Source organism: Rana temporaria, chromosome 8 (genome assembly GCF_905171775.1).
Source record: "Rana temporaria chromosome 8, aRanTem1.1, whole genome shotgun sequence".
Taxonomy (NCBI): Eukaryota; Metazoa; Chordata; class Amphibia; order Anura; family Ranidae; genus Rana; species Rana temporaria.
This window is the reverse complement of record NC_053496.1, coordinates 74,466,856-74,488,262: the sequence shown is the minus strand read 5'-3', so window position 1 is coordinate 74,488,262 and position 21,407 is coordinate 74,466,856. Positions and strand designations below refer to the sequence as shown.

Sequence of the window (21,407 nt, the reverse complement as noted above, 5' to 3'; positions counted from 1 at the left end):
CCATTCACCTGCAAGAAAAGTGGTAAAAACACAAATAAACCACACAGTGTATTAAAATATTTTATTAGTCTGCTCCGGAGGCCGCCCCCCGTCTTCTTTATTAGCTCTTTTACCACGGGGGGCTTCTTCTTTGACGTCTTCGGGTGGGTGGGGGCTGCCGTCTGGTTCTCTTCCACCGCCGGGGGGGGTGGCTTTTAAAAAAGCCCCCACCCCCCCGGCGGGTTTCCTCCGGCGTCTTCGGCGGGGCTCTTCTTCTTCCGCTATCCCGACGGGTCTTCTCCGCTATCCGGGGGGTCTCGCCGCTCTCCGCTGTTGACTCGTCGCACCCCGGTTCTTCGTCTCGCAGTCCGGTCCCTTCTTCCGTGCTGTACGTCTTCTTCCGCGCTGTGACGTCATATTCTTCACTTCTCTTCTTCTCCCGATGTTGACTCGCCGGTCCTCCTCGCTGAAATGACGGATGCGCGCCTTGCATCGGACCTATATAGGCCTCACAGTCCCATCATGCTCTGTACCTACCCATGTGATACCTACCACGTGGTAGGTATCACATGGGTAGGTACAGAGCATGATGGGACTGTGAGGCCTATATAGGTCCGATGCAAGGCGCGCATCCGTCATTTCAGCGAGGAGGACCGGCGAGTCAACATCGGGAGAAGAAGAGAAGTGAAGAACATGACGTCACAGCGCGGAAGAAGACGTAGAGCACGGAAGAAGGGACCGGACTGCGAGACGAAGAACCGGGGTGCGACGAGTCAACAGCGGAGAGCGGCGAGACCCCCCGGATAGCGGAGAAGACCCGTCGGGATAGCGGAAGAAGAAGAGCCCCGCCGAAGACGCCGGAGGAAACCCGCCGGGGGGGTGGGGGCTTTTTTAAAAGCCACCCCCCCCGGCGGTGGAAGAGAACCAGACGGCATCCCCCACCCACCCGAAGACGTCAAAGAAGAAGCCCCCCCTGGTAAAAGAGCTAATAAAGAAGACAGGGGGCGGCCTCCGGAGCAGACTAATAAAATATTTTAATACACTGTGTGGTTTATTTGTGTTTTTACCACTTTTCTTGCAGGTGAATGGGTAGGGGTACGATGTACCCCATACTCATTCACTTAGGGTGGGGGGCCGGTATCTGGGGCCCCCTTATTAAAGGGGGCTCCCAGATTCCGATAAGCCTCCCGCCCGCATACCCCGACAACCAACGGCCAGGGTTGTCGGGAAGGGGCCCTGTCCTCATCAACATGGGGACAGGGTGCTCTGAGGTGGGGGGGCCGCAGTGCGCCCCCCTGCCCCAGAGCACCCAACCCCCCCATGTTGAGGGCATGCAGCCTGGTACGGCTCAGGAGGGGGGCGCTCGCTCGTCCCCACTCCCTTCCTGGCTGGCCGGGTAGCGTGCTTTGGATACGGGTCTGGTATGGATCGTAGGGGGACCCCCTACGCCGTTTTTTTCGGCGTAGGGGGGCTCTCCTTACAACCCATAACAGACCTAAGGGTGCCGGTATGCTCCTGAGGGGGGGACCCATGCCGGATTTTTATTTAAAATCCGGCGGGGACTTCCCCCTCAGGATTCATAACAAACGCCGCACACGTGTAGAATTGGCGGGAATCCAAGTCGGATCTCCCGTCGCTTCTATGACGGCTCTGTCTCCATCGCGGCAAGCCAGCTCGGCGCTGGCTCCCGCGATGGGGCTCGTAGGTGCTCAATCTCGCCGAGAAAGAGAGCGAGATTGACACAAAATCGGGTTCACCTACTGTATGCATTTTTGCATTAAGTAAATATACATATTTTGTATAAGAGGTCAAAGGCCCAAAAGTGTCTGAGTGCCTGAGTATTTTAATTTAAAACGGGGGGGGGGAGCCTGCCTGCCTGCCTGCGCCTTATTATTACCCCCTTGAGTGCTTAATGATTCATTAGGAGTTGCATGGAAGGGCCCATGGGCACAAGACCATTGCCTGATTTGGCTGTAGCTGGCCTGATGAGTGAAGTGTTCTTATGTTTATAGGAGGAAAAGTTTGGGACTTTATATAAAGCATATGACAGACCATATTGTGTAGCAGTATAAAAGTATTTATTATCAAAGGGTATATCTAACGCATTATACAAACATGCAGAGTAAAATTGTATACAGAACATGGATTGTTTATTGTTGAATATTTTTGTTAAGCGTTAAATCACATAAGTATCAAAACGCTACCCGGCGACGGGATCAAGTGCCGTACATACAATAACAATAAAATCAGACGGCAAAGCCGTTAAAACAGAAAAACATTAAAACATTAAAAAGCAATAGCGTATATCAGATAAAAAAAGTAAAAGAGCCCCAAGAAGAAAGAACCAGTCAGTTTCCACCCCCTGTCGCACAGCCATATACCCAGCCTCGGTCCACAAAAGGGTTTTCAGTCCCTTCCGGAACTGGAGCAGGTCCGAGGTCTGCCTGAGAGCCAACGGCAGGAGGTTCCACTCTCTAGGTCCCAACCTCGAGAATACTCTGCCCCCCCACTTCTTTAATCTAAACTTTGGGACCTCCAGGCGGAATTGAGTGGCCGCTCTCAATGAACGGCCAGTGAGATGTCTTGTCAATTTCGCCTGGAGGCAAGTAGGACCTAGTTTATTGAACGCCTTAAAAACTAATGCCACGTACACATGATCGGTTTGTCTGGAAACGGTCTGATGGATCGTTTTCATCAGACTAACCGATCGTGTGTGGGCCCCATCGTTTTTTTAACCATGGGTTAAAAAAACTAGGAACTTGTTTTAAAATTATCTGATGGTTAACTAACCGATAGAAAAAAAAAAAACGATTGTCTGTAGGCACGTCCATCGGTTAAAAATCCACGCATGCTCAGACTAAATTATGGGACGGGAGCGCTCGTTCTGGTAAAACTAGCATTCGTTATGGAGCTAGCACATTCATCACGCTCTAACAGACAGAAAAGCGCGAATCATCTTTTACTAACACAAAATCGGCTAAAGCAGCCCCAAGGGTGGCACCATTGGATTTGAACATCCCCTTTATAGTGCCGTCGTTCGTGGTTTACATGACCGCGTTCTGACACGATCGTTTTTTAAACCGATGGTGTGTAGGCACGACTGATCATCAGTCAGCTTCCTCGGATAACTGATGAAAAAACCCATCAGTCCGTTTTCATCAGATGGACCGATCATGTGTACAGGGCATTAGATTAAAACCTTGAATCTAATCCGCTGCCCCACAGGCAGACAATGAAGGGCTGCCTGGTGCCCAGAGGTCGGGCAGTGGCCTCTTAGATTGAGGGCTAACCTTACCGCTTGATTCTGGACTTTCTGTAGAGTAGTCCAGATGCGGAAGGATGAGAGCGCATACCACAGCGATCCTGGCCTGATCAGTCAGGGCAGAATAGCGGTGAAACAGATGCATTTTAAAGTGGCAAGTTTTGACCACCTGGTCCACGCGTGGTCCCAGGGTTAGGCCCTCATCAATGTGGACACCCAGCGTCCTCACCGTAGATGCAGATTTAGGGAACTCCCCACCTTCGTCAGGCCATAACACCCAAAACTCTCCCGGAATGTTGCCGGACCGCAGCCCCTCTGTTTTGGCCTGGTTAAGCAGAAGGAAATTGAGCCCCATCCATCTTTTGATGGCGTCTGTGATGCAATTGCCTATATGCTTCAGTCTAATGCTCTCCCTGCTAACTTAATGCTGTTGGTTACAGGTAACAGGTGTTTTATGTGTGATTCATCTCTCTCTGTAAGGACTGTTCATATGTTAAATAAGGCTAGCTTTTGAAAGGCCTTTAATTGTGTGATAACCCTGTCTACAACCTAGTGATTCTCAGAGGTGTTAATAGGTGTCAAACTGGAAGCAGACGAAACGTCTGCTTAGGAAACTCAAGTGTGTGAAGGTGGTTTGTTGTGTAAGGAATGTGCAGTGATTAGACATGATAATTGTCGGTCGGTGCCGACCTGTCTGGAATGTTTTAGTAATTAGCCTTAGTGTGTGATTGGGTTGGGTGGAGATTTCATTGTTGCTTCAATGTCTTGGACTGTATAAAAAGCTGAGAAGAAAAACCATTAAAGGCTGTGTTGTTCAAGCAGTAAGCTGGTCTCATGTGTGGCTTTCTGGGCGATTCCAGGGATATCCCTCCTCGTGGAAGATTGGGGTGATTTTCGTTATGGGAAGAAGGGAACGTTGACGGGGATATCATACCGATACCGTCACAATTGGTTGGTAGCGGTGGGATTTTTCCCTTCTATTCCCCTTCACACCCGGATTCCAAGCAGACACTGGAAGAACTACTGGAAGTTCGTGGAAGGATTGCTAGCAACAAAACCAAGCGGGTCATCATAGCAGAATCAATGGAGCTAGACCAGGAGGACGGGATTGCAGCAACGCCAGCAGTACAAGAGATGGAGACACCAGTGATTCAGGAGGAGGAATCGCCAGCCAACAAGCTAATGAGAGAGAAGCTAGCGTGGTTCGGCCCGAACCCAACGCCAGATGTGGTACTGAAAGTGATGGACATGTTAGTAAACGCAGAGCTACAGAAGGCTAAACAAATAAGGGACGCAGAGCTACAGGAGGCTAAAGAAATAAGGGACGCAGAACTACAGAAGGATAAACAAATAAGGGACGCAGAGCTACAGTTAAAACTGGCAGCAGTCCAACAAGCAGCCGCACCTTCTACGAACAGTGAGTACAGCACAGCAGACGCAAGGAAGATTCCGTTTAGCGCTTTTAAAGCTTTTGATGAAAAGGACTGTGAGATTGATAACTTCCTGGCGGATTTTGAGCGACAATGTAACCTGCACCGAATAGCTAGAGGAGACTGGGTTGCAATATTGTCAGGCAAACTGTCAGGCAAAGCTTCTGATGCTTTCCGGACCGTGCCAGATCAGGATATTCATAGCTACGCCCGGGTTAAAGAAGTGCTCCTGGCTCGTTATGCAGTAACCCCAGAGTCCCACCGACAGAAGTTCAGGGACTCACGCAAAACCACGAAAGACTCTTATGCGGAATGGGCATGCCAATTGTCCCGGTCGGCCTCTAACTGGGCTAACAGCAGCCAGGCCACCACCGCAGAGGACATTTTGCAACTAATGCTCCTGGAGCAATTTTACAATCACATCCAGACGGACGTCAAGGATTGGGTGAGAGATCGCAGGCCCATGACTCTACCAGAGGCCGCGAAGTTGGCGGATGAATATGCGGATACTCGCAAGACAAACCAGGTCACACCACGGGTACAACCCCCACAACCAATGGCGTCCTCACACCCACCAGCCGCTAGATACCAACCGCCTAACAGACCGATGACATATAGCCCTCGCTACCCACGCCAGGAGGACAACGAACAACGCTGCTTCCGGTGCAAACAGTTGGGTCACTTCAAGCAGAATTGCCCCATGAATGACAACACCAGGTCAAATTGGTCTCAACCTGGGTACCGCCCACCAGCAGCAGCCCATTGTGTAGACTCGGCTTGGGATCCCCAGGAGCTGGGTCAGGAAGAACCATTGGGCACCCCTTACGAAGCCCTCATGGTACAATCTGTTATTACGGACAACAGGGAACACCATTGTCAGCTGGTCATGGGCGACAGCCATGAGCCGGAGGGGCCTTGGAGGGAGCTGGGCAGAAAGAGGCACCGCCAGCTACCCTCCAAGAAGAAGAGGTCCTGGAAGTCATATAACCAGCGGACCTGGGAGGAGAAGAAGCGACTGGAGGAGATGGAATCGCAGCGGGCGCCCCAGATGCAGGCCGAGATGTTCGCCAAGGACCCACCGGTGGCCCCTTACACCACCACCCAGTTCCTGATGATGAAGGACCACGTTGAAAGCCTGCAGGACATGAGCAAGCAGGATCTGATCCGTGAGTACATAGAGCTGGAGGAGTGCATAAGCCGCATGGAGGAGGAGAACAACCACCTGAGGTCACAGCGGGCTGACCCCCCCAGGCTCCATGAACTGGAGATGGAGCTGGAAAAGCTCAAAGAGGAGAACCGGCGGCTGCGGAGGGAGCAGGGGGTGGTTGACCTTATGGGGCTCTGAGTCCCCTCTCTCCCCCCCCCCCCCCCCCCCCGGACTCTGAGCACCAGTGCTACAGCACTTCAACAAATATAACTTTTTCTTTTTATGAATCTCCTGTGATTGTCACTTCAGAGCCATAACCTGCCCCTCCCATAGCGGGACACCTAGATGGCGGCGCACAGACCCATTCGCCATCTTCACACTGACTTCTGGTGACTTTGCAGATCGCACAAAGACTTGGGGACTGACTGACGTGTGATCTGAAGACCCGGTGGCATACCTGAGTCTGAAGCAGTTGCCAAGGGAGGTCAGTCACGCCAAACGGAGTTAACCTCGGACTAAAAGCTCTGAACCCGTCAACCCTACTGGACCAGGGAAGGTCCAACCGGGTTTGCCGGAGCAGGGAGAAAAGGGGGGGCCATTGTGATGCAATTGCCTATATGCTTCAGTCTAATGCTCTCCCTGCTAACTTAATGCTGTTGGTTACAGGTAACAGGTGTTTTATGTGTGATTCATCTCTCTCTGTAAGGACTGTTCATATGTTAAATAAGGCTAGCTTTTGAAAGGCCTTTAATTGTGTGATAACCCTGTCTACAACCTAGTGATTCTCAGAGGTGTTAATAGGTGTCAAACTGGAAGCAGACGAAACGTCTGCTTAGGAAACTCAAGTGTGTGAAGGTGGTTTGTTGTGTAAGGAATGTGCAGTGATTAGACATGATAATTGTCGGTCGGTGCCGACCTGTCTGGAATGTTTTAGTAATTAGCCTTAGTGTGTGATTGGGTTGGGTGGAGATTTCATTGTTGCTTCAATGTCTTGGACTGTATAAAAAGCTGAGAAGAAAAACCATTAAAGGCTGTGTTGTTCAAGCAGTAAGCTGGTCTCATGTGTGGCTTTCTGGGCGATTCCAGGGATATCCCTCCTCGTGGAAGATTGGGGTGATTTTCGTTATGGGAAGAAGGGAACGTTGACGGGGATATCATACCGATACCGTCACAGCGTCCGATCCCTCAATCAACCATGCATACATTGGATATATGTAAACGCATATATTGCATTGGTGTCAAAACACAAGCTGGTGGTTAAAGTATGGTGCTCCATGTATTCAGTATGAAGGTAATGGTGGTTAAAACCATGAGGATGTAAAAAACATAATGGTTTAAAGTCATGACCGCATTTCATAAGGACTGACGCGTTTCATGGTACTCTTCAGGGGTGAATGCGTCTGTCTAAAAAGACCAATAAATTTAAATAAAAAATCTCAAAAGTAGTAATATGTATGTGGTAAGGTTGTCCCGATACCACTTTTTTTTAAGACCGAGTACAAGTACCGTTACAAGTACTCGCCAATACCGATTTTATCATTTTTTTTTTTTTTATCTCATGTGACAGCGGCATATATGTCAGTAGTAGTATTTTTTTTATTTTTTTTATTCTCTTTAAAAAAAAAAAAATTTTTTTACAATTTATTTTTTAGAATGCTTTCTTTTTTAAGGGGGGGGGGGGTGGACTGTGTCGGTGTCGTTTTTTTTTTTTTTTTTTTCTACAATCCATTTTTTTTTCAGCCCTGTTGGGGGGCTTTGGTGAGATATCAGGGGTCTTAACAGACCTCTGACATCTCCCCTTTGAGACAGGGAAAGGGACTAGGGACACATGTTCCCCTGTCCCTTTCTCAGCAGCATCAGCTGCGCTGAAAATGAAAGGAGAGAAGACGGCGTCTTCTCTTCATTCATAAACTGAAACATTGTAATCACAGGTTACGATGTTTCAGTTGTGTGAATGGACAGTCAGTGATCACTGACTCTGTACATTCGGAGCAGTAAGGAGACAGATTTACCGACTCCTACCCCGCTCTCCATCCTGACAATTCCAGGGGGTGGAGGAGGAGCACGGAAGTGGAGAGATACACGGCGGGATACACTGAGGGAGAGAGGAACACGGCGGGGGACATGGAGGCAGGGAGACGGACTGCAGCGAAACGGAGGGGGGCTGGAGGAGGACACGGGACAGTCAGCGGTGATCGGTGCTTGTAACTTCCCCACGCACTGATCACAGCCGACCGTACAAGTATCGGGTGAAGCATCGGCAGCATTTGCCCAAGTACAAGTACTCGGGCAAATGCTTGGTATCGGTACCGTATAGTAGCCTGTCCCAGGAGCTGAGGCGGACAAACTGCAGGCTGCGCGCAGGTGCACAAAGCATTCAAGTGGATGGGAACCTCTGTTCGTAAATTGAGTAGAGTATATACTACTCCATATATATGTGAGAATCTCGCATGTGACGTAGAGAATGGAGATAAGCACCTTGCACCATGAAAGGTGATGAGGAGTATATACTCTACTCAATATGCACAGAGGTTCCCATCCACTTGAATGTTGTGTTTTATATAAAGCAGGGAATAATTAAAAACTTATATATACCTTGGTTGTTTTTTTTACGAAAGGCAAATCTATTTTGCACTAAAAGTGCACTTGCTGTAGATCTAAGGGGGACATACAAGGGGGGGGGGGGAAAAAACAAAACATTTTAGCTTGCACATGATTGGATGGTAAAATCGGCAAAGCTTCCCCTCATTTCAGATCTTCCTCTCCTGCGGCTCCGCTGTACGCTCCTTCAGTTTCCTTCACTGTGTGTCTTCTCTTCCACAAAAGCGTGACACTTTGGCCAATGGGGTAACTGGTTTTACGACCTGCCTTCTGTTTGGCAGGGTGTAACTTTAGTATGAAAATGGAGACAATTAATTAGCTATCGTCAAACTGGGTGGGCTCGGAGCGCAATGCTCTGTGCTCGGAGGCCAACCTTTTTTGAAGCCAATTAGAGCCTCTGGCTTCAATCTGATTCTTTAAAAAAAAAAAAAACACCCTCCATTGGAATCCATATTCCGGTGCCCTGGTATGGCAGGGCGCCAAATGCATGGATGGGGAGGCGGCACCCTTGCACCCTCTATTGATGGGCCTACACTGTTTTGACAGAGGGGGAAATATTTCAGCCGGGACACTGGTTCTGGTGCTCCCCCTGGGATTCCCTCATTTTTAGAGGGATTTATGCCCCGTACACATGATTGGTCTTTTACCCCGCCAAACTCACATCAGAATTCCGATGGAATTCCATTGGAGTAAAATAGAACATGTTCTATATCTAAACTCTGATGGAATGCATCGGAATTTCTCCGATGGTGCATACTCACGGTGGAGCAAGTCCTCTCACTTTATTTCGGCTTTGGGACAGATGTGAAGGAAAATCTCTGCAATAGGACACAGTTTGACAAAAACAAAAACCTGACGCGTTATAACTCTCCCTTGCTTAAAGGGGTTGTAAAGTTACAACTTTTTTTTCCCTAAATAGCTTCCTTTACCTTAGTGCAGTCCTCCATCACTTACCTCATTCTTTAATTTTTGCTTTTAAATGTCCTTATTTCTTCTGAGAAATCCTCACTTCCTGTTCTTCTGTCTGTAACTACACAGTAATGCAAGGCTTTCTCCCTGGTGTCGTGCTCGCCCCCTTCCTTGGACTAAAGGAGAGTCACGACGCCCACTAACACACAGCTCCTTTCTCTATCTGCAATGTAGAGCGTCCTGACTCTCCTGTAGCCCAAGGTAGGGGGCGAGCACAACACTCCACACCAGGGAGAAAGCCAGTGATGCCATGGCTGAAACCAGGACTTTAGGCATGTCACGCATCTATACAACATCCAGCTATTCCCAGTAAAGAATATAGCCTTCAAGTTGATGATGCAACAAATTGTCAGGACAACACAGAAAGCTATTTTGTTTCAATACCAGGATTACCAGGTATTCTGTCTAATGGCCAATAAAAAAAAAAAAGCATGCTATATTATAGCTTGCCTAGAGAGGTATGTATTAAGGACGCTGTATTTTACATTTTAAATTAGAACTCCTGACACTTGGAACCAAAGACTTTCATCCGCATAGAGAAAAAAGTGGAAATCCCACCCACTGGGGGACGGCAGTAAAAACGCAAAGCTCTAACTATTTGCCACTTATGGGGAGGTGGGGGAGGGGCGGGGGCGGAGAACCTAACCAAAAAAATTATTTGCCCAAAGCTCCACTTTAATAACCTGGAAGCCCAATCCTTCGATTGAGTGTTCAAATCTACCCTATAGAAGCCCATTAAATATGTTTGGGGAAAGTAGTGTGCTCAGGCTTATTCTTTTGTTCTGTGATTTAAAATCTGTTTTTTTTTTTTTTCTTTTCTTGTTTTTTTTGTTCCTGTATTTTATCAGACCTTATGAAGATATCTACAAGTTCTTGAAAGCTTATGTTTGAAATCTGTAAAGCTACCCAGCAGCATAACTGCAAATGCAGGGCAGTCTGTTTTATTTCCAGTCTCCTGCTGCGCTTTTCAGAACCACTGCCTTTATTAACATGGGTGCCAGACATAGGATGTATTATTTTCATGTTTTACTGTGATAAAATCAACTTCCTCAACTGTCTGAGGTCCATACTTAATATGCCAACTACCTGCAGTGTGGCTATTTTATGGCTGGCTCTTCCACAAAGAATTCTGCCTCGTTGCTAAACCAAGCATAATTGAAATAATTACTAAAGTGACTCTGTGGTATATTATAGATACACTACTTCCAAGTTGGAGCAAATTTCATAATAAAGTGTGTATTGGTCTATATAAACTTTCTTCTTTTTTTTTTTTCTTTTTTTTTTTACGTTTTTCACTCTTATGCCTCACTTTCTTTAAAGTAGTATTGAACCCTCAGCTTTTTACATTTTACCCATTGAGCACAATGAAATAAACATTCCCCAGTTAACTATTTTAACATTCTTACTTCAGCACTTGCAGTATACATCTTTCAACACTGCTGGCTCCTGCTCTTAGTGGTGCTTCCCTGAACATCTGGTCTTCACAGGAACGTTTGAACAGCGGACAACACAGCCTTAAGTTGGTCTGTTAGCTTGGTGAGGGAGGAGCCAGGGGAGTGCCTTGCCATCCTAGACTGTGGGTTGTTATTGATGCACACAGCATAGGGAGACGCAGCTCTAGTCCCTGCATGCAAAAGCAAGGCTGGATCTAACCTGATCTGGGGGTGTAGTAAAGTCAGGGGGACATGATGCCCACACTGTGAATGAGTAACTGATGGTCTGTCACAGTGCGGCAGGGATGAATTGAACCAGTAATCTGTTGGTGCTCCTTTTTTTTTTTTTTACCATGAATCACAACCCAAAAATAATCCTCAATGGGTAGTATACACGTGATACTGGAATAAGCAATGAGAGTATGTATTGGGTAATTGGATTAGTATTTTTAACTAGTCTGTGCCCCCTTAAACCAAGCGTCTCTATCGGAGTCCTTGACTACATTAGGAGTTCTTCAGCATCCCCCTTTACGTCCATGGTCCACATCGGGGTCACCCCTTACATCAGGGTCTCCATTAAGAGTGCACTCTTACATGAGTTGTTCCCATCAGTCCCCCTCTCTATCGGAGCATTCACTGACATTAACTGTCTGCATCAAAATGACCCCTTACTTAAATTGCTTCCATCAATGTGTTCCTTTAATCAACTGCCCCATCAAAGTCCTCTTACATCAACCCTCCCCATCAGAGGTATATCAAATGTCCCTATCAGAACGCCCCCTTTTATCAATTGTCCCTTTCCAACTTGCAGATTAGGGGAAGCACTCTGAAACCTGGGGGGCACAGCCACACCAGCAACCCTTTTAGATCTGGACCCGATGCAAAGGTGGGTCTATAGGATGATGCAAGAGAAAAAGGGCACCTTGAACTGGAATGTAGGCAACCATTTTAATGTAAAGTAGTTGTATACTTGGTGATTAAGTTGGCCTCTGAAATTTAGGTTAACTCCTCTTTCATGGGGCGGTGAGAAACATTGCAAACAAAAAAATATAGCATATAAAAGTGCTACACATGTAATTTAATGTTATTAAAAATTACCCTTTTTTTTCAGTCTGCAGAGCTGTAATTTTATATAAAAAGCAAGAATTGTCTTTTCTTGTTTGTGATTGGTTTATCAGTTGATTGATCAACCGAACACTAACCATGAGTGAAAAAACGTTATTGATATTCTCTGAAAAATGACCAAGAAATCATTAATTCTGCTAGGGTATGTAAACTTATGAGCACAACTATATATAATCACTCCCATTCACTTTGCGCTTAGACACAGACAAAACGTCTAATTTAGAATATTAAAAGGTAGGAATCTACAACAGTTTAAAATTATATGCAATGTACAAAAGATCACCCAAAAGGAATGTTGTCTCAACAAGTGAAGCTATCTTTAGACTCCTTTCACACTGGGGCGTTTTGCATGCGCTATAACGCTAAAAATAGCGCCTGCAAGGTGCCCTGAAAGAGCCGCTGCTGTCTCTCCCGTGTGAAAGCCCTGAGGGCTTTTACACTGGAGCGTTGCACTAGCAGACCGGTAAAGGTCCTGCTAGCAGCATCTTTGGGGCAGTGTCCGTGTATACCGCTTCTGCCCATTGAAATCAATGGGCACAGCGGCTGTACCGCTGCTGCAGCAGCGCCTTGCGGTGGTTTTTACCCTTAGCTGCTAGCAGGGGTTAAAAGTGCCCCGCTAGTGGCCGAATATCCCCCCAAATACAACAGTAAAGAACAGCCAAAAATAGCAGCGCTTTACCGCCGACGCCCCAGTGTGAAAGGGGCCTTAATATCACTGTGGGCAAAGTTTGCAGGTTTTTTTTTTGTGAATCTGTTACAATGTTTCCAACTTGGAGATTTTGACAATAACCTCCACTTTCTTTTTGCAGGCTGACAATGCTAAGCCACTACAGCAGTCTTCTGTGTGCACTTCTTAATTTGGCTATTGGACTGCCTATTGGGTCTATCAGATAGGCCGCTAACAGAGCACACAGAAGACTGACTATGCTGCTGCAAATTTTAAGTTTATAACTTAGAATTGCAAGCTTGCTATAAAACGGGGATATGCAATTAGCGGACCTCCAGATGTTGCAGAACTACAAATCCCATGAGGCATAGCAAGACTCTGACAGCCACAAGCATGACACCCAGAGGCAGAGGCATGATGGGACGTGTAGTTTTGCAACAGCTGGAGGTCCGCTAATTGCATATCCCTGCAGTATAAAAGGTTCTGTTACTGTAAGAATCTCCTTGTATAACAGTAAAGCATGATGCCCTATATACTGAATTTTTTTATTTTAGGTTTACATTAACAAAATGTGAAAACTAGCAATATCAATGATGAGTGTATTTCTTCATATTTAAGTAATCTTATTGGCAAAACTTTCCCAAATAGATAAAACTACGTTTTGGAGTTTAGACGGCTTTAGACATTCAGTTAATGAATTCTAATGTTGACTGCAGTTAAGTTATACATGAATATAATGACAAGTCTTTATAGTTATACATAACCATAAGTCATTTGGTGTCTTTGGTATGAGTATCAGCATGGCACATCTTGACAATATTTGCCCACTCTTCTTTTCTTTTCAAATGGCTTTTGCTGTAGGAATGCGACTAAGAAAATGTCAGGAAAGACCTACTAGAACAGATGAGCTTTATTTGGGGTTAATCGGAGGCATTTTAAATGATGGATAGTGTGTATTGACTCCTATTCAACATGAGTTTGAATGTGATTGCTTAAATCAGAACACAGCTACATCCCCAGTTATAAGAGGGTGTGCACGCTTCTGCAACCACATTATTTTAGTTTTTTTATTTCTACTCCCCCCCCGAACCCTCTCCCCTAAAATATTTTAGTTTTGTTTTTCAATTGAGTTGTACAGTTTTATAGGGCACATTAAAGGTGTAATAAGTTCTAAAAATGTGTGTGTGTCTCTCTCTCTCTCTCTCTCTCTCTCTCTCTCTCTCTCTCTCTCTCTCTCTCTCTCTCTCTCTCTCTCTCTCTCTCTCTCGTAGACTTTTTATAGCCACTGTAATAAGATGCTAAAGAAGTACACAAAAGAAAAATTGGGGGGAGCGTGGTAAAGGTCAGTACATATCCGAGTAAACCTCAGGGAGTTACTTGCTTATGCAAGTCAAAGGAAATTTTATAGGTGTTCGCACACCGATCCCTCCACTTCTCTGCTTCCATTATATCTTGTACCTTCGGTAACCCGTCTTTGGCTGTGGGTTCAACCGAGGACTTCCAATGGATCATAATGACACATTTGCCAGCATTAAGGAGGTGAGTCATCAACGAGCATTTGCAATACCCCACTGGCTACTTGTGTCATTAATTAGCATACGGAGCAGGTCATCTACAATCTGGTGTTACCTTTATTGAGAAGATTGCAGACATCCACTCAATCGGAGAATGGGGCAGTCCCACCAAAAGTGTAAAAAGGTACCTTTCTGTCCACAGCCCGCCTAAAGATTGGATACCTTCAGGAATATGCAGGAATAATCTGTCGGATCTTGATAGAAATTTTGTAGCACGATTCTTGAGCTTTAGAATTAGCTGAGGAGGTATGGGCTAGCATTACAATCTTTTTTGTTGGAATAGTAGTTCAACACAACTAGGTACAAAATGGTTTTAAAATTTTGGGACACCCTTATAATTGTATGCTGTGTGTGTGTGTGGTACCATCATAACGTAATACAGTCAGATCATACAGGAGTCAAAGCTATGGCTAGTTCTAGAGTTGAAGAACAAAGTGGTAGGTACACAACTCACTGGGCGCTCCAGAACCATGGCTTCCCCCCTGAAGGTGCCTGGTAAACTAACTTTTACATAAACTCAATATGCTTTATACACAAATCTGAGGCATTCTGTAACTTTCAGAGTGTTTAATTATTTAAATGATATACGTATAGCCTGGGCCTGTCTTGTCTCAAGTTTGTGTACTTGTCATTACTATAGTAACATATGCAAAACAAAAAACTGATGGGAGTATAATACACAGCTCATCATTGTGTGACGAAATGCAGACCTTATTTTTTTTTTTGCACCTTCTATATTATTCTATGCTAATCTTTCATACTTCTGCAAGTTATTTTTTTTTTTGTTCCTTTTTGTCTGCGTTAGATATAGAAGTTGATGAAATGCACACTGCTCCACTACATAAACGGCTCAGAGCAGATCAGTGATTAATTACGATAAACTTCAAATGTTGAACCATGTTGGTTAAATGGTAACTGGGGCTGCTCTCTCCCTTACAGCAACAATAAATATTATGTAAGCTCCGTCCTTATGTTTTCATATAAGATTTGTTTCTGAAAGAAACTTTCCATGTTCCCTGTCTTACACATTCCATAATAATGTTGTTCATGTTTTGAAGGGGCTTTCAATTTTTTTATATGCTGTCACAAAGGTTGGTGCTTCATTGGCACCTAGTTCGATGTGTCCTTGTACACTGTTTTAAAAACTGTCAAGCATGGGTTACTTATAGGGTCTGTTCTCACAATGAGGTGACTGGTGTTTTTCTGCATAGGATCAATGCCCGAGCATGGCAAGGCTAGAAAAACACCTGTTTCCTGTTTGGCCCATTTACACCATAATGCTGTTTGATGTATGGTGCACCAGAGCTCACTTGATGTCGGAGCTTGGCAGCTCCACTGTAGTAGATCAACTTTTATTAAGATGTCACTTTGACATTTTCAATAAAGTGCAAGGCACTCCCCCCCCCCCCCCCCATATCACCGGCACAGAATGGATACCAGCCTGCACACTAATACAGATTAGGATTTAAGCCTGCAGGCATGTGTAGATTAAGAAAATATTGAGTCAAAATGACTAGTAGATCCAGAGAGCTAAACTTCAATCTCAATGTTTTTTGCAAGTATCCTGCTTTGGCACATCCCTATTATCTCCTGAGACTCTTATTGGTCAATTAGGCCCACAAAGTACCAATTTTGAGAGTGTCAAGGGACAGGAAGGGGTTTGCTTGAGCTGAACTGAACTTTAAGTAACAATTGAGATTTGTGTATATCTACAGCTGCCTGTTGACCTGTTTTGGCTTATGGGGAACCTAGAGGGGAGTACATGAGCATTCCGTTAATTGAGCTACATAGTAGTGATCAGCAGAGGAAATCCATCTGGGATCATGGCTTGGCTGCCATTGCTTATCTTTAATGTTGTTGCTTTAGGACTGTTATGTTTATCCTTGCCTCACTCTCAGTATCATCTTAGTGACTTATGCAGCAGTGTGGTCATTGGGGTTGTATAGGTAGAAACTGTCAAAACCTTGACTGATCATTATAAATGAGAGAAATCCATATATTCTAAAAGCATACAAAGGTTTAGTAGTTAACAAAAATAACAACTGGAACCTAAAATTAAATGCACTATTTTTTTTCCCTAGGACATCATTTTAAGAGCTAAAAGTATCCCCCCGAACCTTTGGTTGGGTTTAGAGCTTGGTGTTAATAAACACACAACAGTAAAATCAGTCTGTATATGCAGTAAAGCATGCTTGTTATACTCACCGTGGATCCCAGGGTGGATTTGATTTAAATCGTGCCGATTTTCTACTTTTATGATTTAAATATACTAGTAAAAAGGCTTGATTTTAAAACAACTTGCTTTAAATCATAATTTTTAAAGAGCAACTGTAATCTGTGTCTCTCACAACAGCTCCTCCTCTGACCTACTGTTGACTCACCGACCAGTCCCATGTGAAACGGCAAACATGTGGAAGGTGCCCTGATCAGATGAGACCAAAATGTTAATTTTTGGCCTAAAAGCAAAACGCTATGTGTGGTGGAAAACTAACACTGCCTATCCCCCACCGTGCAACATGGTGGTGGCAGCACCATGTTGTGGGGATGCTTTTTTCAGCAAGGACAGGAAAGCTGGTCAGAGTGGAAGATGGGTGGAGCCAAATACAGGGCAATTTTAGGACACCTGTTTGTGTCTGCAAAAGACATGAGATCGGGGCGGAGATTCACCTTCTAGCAGGGCAACAACCCTAAACCTTTGGAGGTAGACCGATATATCGGCCGGCCGATATTTGGCCCTTTTTGATAAATCGGCATTGGCCGATTTATTATCAAAATTAGGCAGATATTTTACACTGACCGCTGTTCCTCCTCCCTTCTCCACACTCCGTGGCTCTGGCAGCATGAAGCGCTGTGCTGAGTGTGAAACAGACAAGTAACAAAGGAGAGAGAGATAGGAGCTGTCAGCTCGATGTCGGGGGTGGGCCGCTACATGTATGTGGCCTGCCCCCTTTTTTAAAGCAGCTCAATCATTGGTTGGTGTAATTTACAGAGGAGAGAGGGAGGAGCTGTCGGCTCGATGTCAGGGGTGGGCGGGACCCAGCAGCTAAATTACACCAGCCAATGATTGGGCTGCTTTAGTATATGTAGCGGCCGCCCATATACCATCCCATTGGCTGGTGTAATATAGCTGCTGGGTCCTGCCCACCCCCGACATCGAGCTGACAGATCCTTTCTCTCTCCTCTGTTAGTTTCACACAGTTAGACTCGGCTTAGTGTGAAACCTGCCAGTGTCACCCGCCAGTGTCGCCTGCCAACCAGTGCCACCCGCCACTGTTTTTTTTTTTTTTTTATCGGCCTAAAATACCGGCCACAAAAATCTGCATCCTGTATCGGCCATCAGCTGCCCCAATTTCTAAATATCTGCATCGGCCAGAGAAAAACCCATATCGGTCTACTTCTGCTAAACATGCAGGCAGAGCTAGTCCAAGCCTACATTTAGTGAGTATCTATGGCAAAACTTAAAAATTGCTGTTGAGACACTCTCCAATCTGACAGAGCTTGGGCTATTTTGCAAAGAAGAATGGGCAAATATTTCACTCTCCTAGTGCAAAGCTGGTAGAGACATCCCCAAAAAGACTTGCAGCTGTAATTGCAGTGAAAGGGTGGTTCTACAAAATATTGACTTGGGGGCTGAATACAAATGCATGCCACACTTTTTTCACATATTTTATTTGTAAAAAAAAATTGAAAACCATTTATCATTTTCCTTCCACTTCACAATTATGTGCCACTTTTGTGTTTGGTCTATCTCATAAAATCCTAATAAAATACATTTACATTTTTGGTCAAAATTAGGAAAGTTGCATTCGACCTGTTGACAGAAAAATATCAAGGTAAGGAAGATGGTCTCCAAATCTCCCTTTGGTACCTGAAATACTTTTTTTCAGTAAGATAAATCGATGTGTTTTTAGGTAAAAGTTGAAAGTGTCTTTTTGTTTTTTGTTTTTTTCACATTGGTAATCCCCCTGGTCCTTCAATGTATTGTTTCTTGATTCTGCAACCATCTGGCTTCGAGAGTGTGCGTGAGGCATTTAAAAACTATAAGCAATTTTACATGCACTTGTATCCTGAAATGGTTCCATATGGTGAAGTGAGAAAACCCACATTCAGCAATAAGCATTCGTTTGTGCTTTCATTCATGGCTAAGTGAATACTGTGTACATAAATCCACACTTATTTATAGAAATCCAGATAAGTAAATAGTGGTTAACAGTTTAGGAAAAAATGTAATTGGTCCAAAGTAAATCAGTGTACTGTGATAACGGAAAGTATTAGAATAACTTTAACTACTACAGTAGCTTATGAAAAACATGTTATCCAGATTAACTGAGTAAAGTAATTGTGTAGGACCGTACCAATTGTTTGCGTCCGTACACAGGAGTTTATATCAGCTAATAATTACTCTGCAGTACCAGTTTTCTTCCAAATTCTGGAATTGCTGATCGTGGCTGTGGATTCTGTTTTTTGTATAGCACATCCTTTTGGCAGTTTTGGCTTTTAATGTATTTTGCTAATGCCTGAAAAGCAATCCATGAATTTCAGTTAATACAAGCATTTTGAGAGAATGTAGCTGGTCTGCTGATGGCTAGAGAAAGCATTTATTTAGTCCAACAGGACCTGGCCAACATTTGATCCATCTATGGGCACTGATTGTACCCAAAGTGATCAATCGATTCAACTTGGGCACAACCAACATGTCAGATTTTTAAAATGTGATTATTGCCAGTGGCTATAGCTACGATCGATATAAACGGGGTCAATTCACTAACGTCTACCGCATGCGATAAGGGTATCGCGCTACTCCTTTCGCATATGAATTTTATTTTTTCAAATATAGCATTTAATGTTGGTGCACTAGTAAAGGAATCGTATCTGCTGTCGATGTCTCCAAATATGGACTCAGCTTGCTGTCATGGATCCAAGCACACGTTTTAACTCCTCCCTATCTTATTGACCTCACCTAAACTGTCCTTCAGGGGTCCGTGACATGGGGGGGGGTGGGCCTTGTTAAAGGAGGCTTCCAGATTCCAATAAACCTCTCACCCGCAGACCCTCACAACCACCGGTCAGGGTTGTGGGGAAGGGGCACTGCAAGTGTGCTGGAAACCACTGGCTAGTAATCCGCCTACTCTTTCCACTTCCAACACTATATGAAACAAGCATAGCCTTGTGCTTCTTCTCATCCTTGCCTATGTCATTCAAAAAATAGAGATTGTGTTTATAAGATTGTGATAGATATAAGTAAAAGATGCCGTATTGCCCGGCTGTACGCGTAGAGTGAAGTGGGTCCACAGAAAACTGCTAGAGAAGGCCAAAAAGAAGACACAATTTGCATGATTAATGCTGGAATATCCAGAGTGCTTTAAGAACTGGAATCTTAAGTACAGAATTGTATTGTTTTTGCAAAATGTATTTAAGACTATAAACTTTTAAAAACCTTCAATTGAATTATACCTGCCAGTGGTTTCCACAACCCTTTTTTTTTTTTTTTTTTTTTCAGGCTGTGCAATAGCATCCCTGTAAAATTTTTACGGTGTATTAACGGAGCAATGTGAAAGGTGATGCTGGAATCATGAGATCAGAAAGCCCTAGTCTATATAAAGAAGCCCCCCAGGATATGTTTTCTCTTTAGAGATTAGTCATTAAAAGCCATATATTGGCACACTGAGTTCGCATTAGCTGATTCAGTCTGAACATGGATTGTGTTGTCCATTGCTGAGCCATCCAGTTAGTTTTGAAGGTTTCTAATTTTCAGCTGCGGTGTAGAATTTCATCAACCGTTCAGGCCTCATTGACATTTTCTTTCTCTGGGCTAAACCATATTATGTTTAAAGTGAGATTGCATACTTTGGAATATATTAGTATAATTCCATTGCAAGAATTGATGTTTTTGGAATGTGACAGATTTTCCATGTTCTGTTTATTCATCTTTGTAACTGAAGTAAAGGAAAAATATTCCATTTACAGATGTTGAGAGGACATTGTAAACTGCCAGTAGATTCCCCAAGGCTAAAAATGTACACATATAAAAACCCTGCAATACATCGATAACCATTTTAACAGTTGTCAAGGAACTACAAGTTCTAAAATACCCTGGGAACAAGCAATTATCCGTCTGTGACTTGTGGATCTTCGGAAATTGACATTTAAATTGACAATGTTAAGTGTTTTTTTTTTTTTTTTTTTATTATATTTTTTTTGTTACTTTAACGCATTGTTTTTTCAATGGGTCTTTCATGATGTTTTAAAGTACTGTTTTACTTGTCAGATTCAATAAGTCTCTGAACCAAACATGATTTGTTATAAATGTTAACAAAATAGTTCTGCTACATATGTAATTAAACACATGGTCATTTCTAGGGTAGGGCCAAAGCCAAAAGCTGAGGGAGGACCTGTTGGTTTAAATTAGTTTGTAGGTCTGTAATTTGCATTGACTTCATTCAAGCATATTTTTTTTTATTAATCCGTCATTTTAAGGAACACACAAAAAAAATATTGGATATTTGGGGTTATGTTGCTGCCTTCAGCAGACTAAATATCGGAAAACAAAGCTGTATGGACAGCTCATTATCTCTCCTTCTCCCAGCCTTCCTCACATACCCGAATGCAGGACTGGCCTTTTAATGTGAGCACTCGACTCTAATTAAACACTCTCCTAGACACCCTTGATATAATGTAAGTTACCTACAGAGTGCTTTACAGGTCCAGAGCCATGCTACTCCTGCTGGTGGAAGCCTGTTCTTGAAGTGGTGGTGGTAGCCTGGAGGTATGCCTTTTTGAGAGACTGAAACATGTTAGCACTTTAGATGTCGCTCTGCTGTTAGTGCTCACTAAAGATTTAAGAAGAAACAATCGAGTTGCTGGCAATTCTTGCTATTTTTGAGGATTATAGGACACAACAAGCCTGAGCACCGGTATTCAGCTCATCATTCTGCAATCATGCGTTAGAGGGTGGGTGAGTTTTTGTCGATATGCCTTTTTGAGGGTTGATGTTTGGTATGCGCTTTATGCCCTGCATAAATAAAATATGTCGCCAGCACTCTGACAAGCTTGTTTTAAAGTGTATAGCTTTTTCTTATATAATCACAAGAGAAAATAACAATTCAGGGAACATGTGGGAACCCTTACTTGGACATGTAAAGCCTGAGAGAGGACCCTACACAAGCACAGCCTGATCCAAAAATAGCATTGCTAGGGATTATACCAAAAGGTATCATCCT

At 44.2% G+C, this 21,407-nt stretch overlaps 1 protein-coding gene across 3 annotated transcripts in view; it reads left to right on the top strand.

Moving 5' to 3' along the window:
* BICC1 (BicC family RNA binding protein 1) overlaps positions 1-21,407 on the top strand; it is a 294,348-nt gene that overhangs the window by 105,286 nt on the left and 167,655 nt on the right. The window lies entirely within an intron of this gene.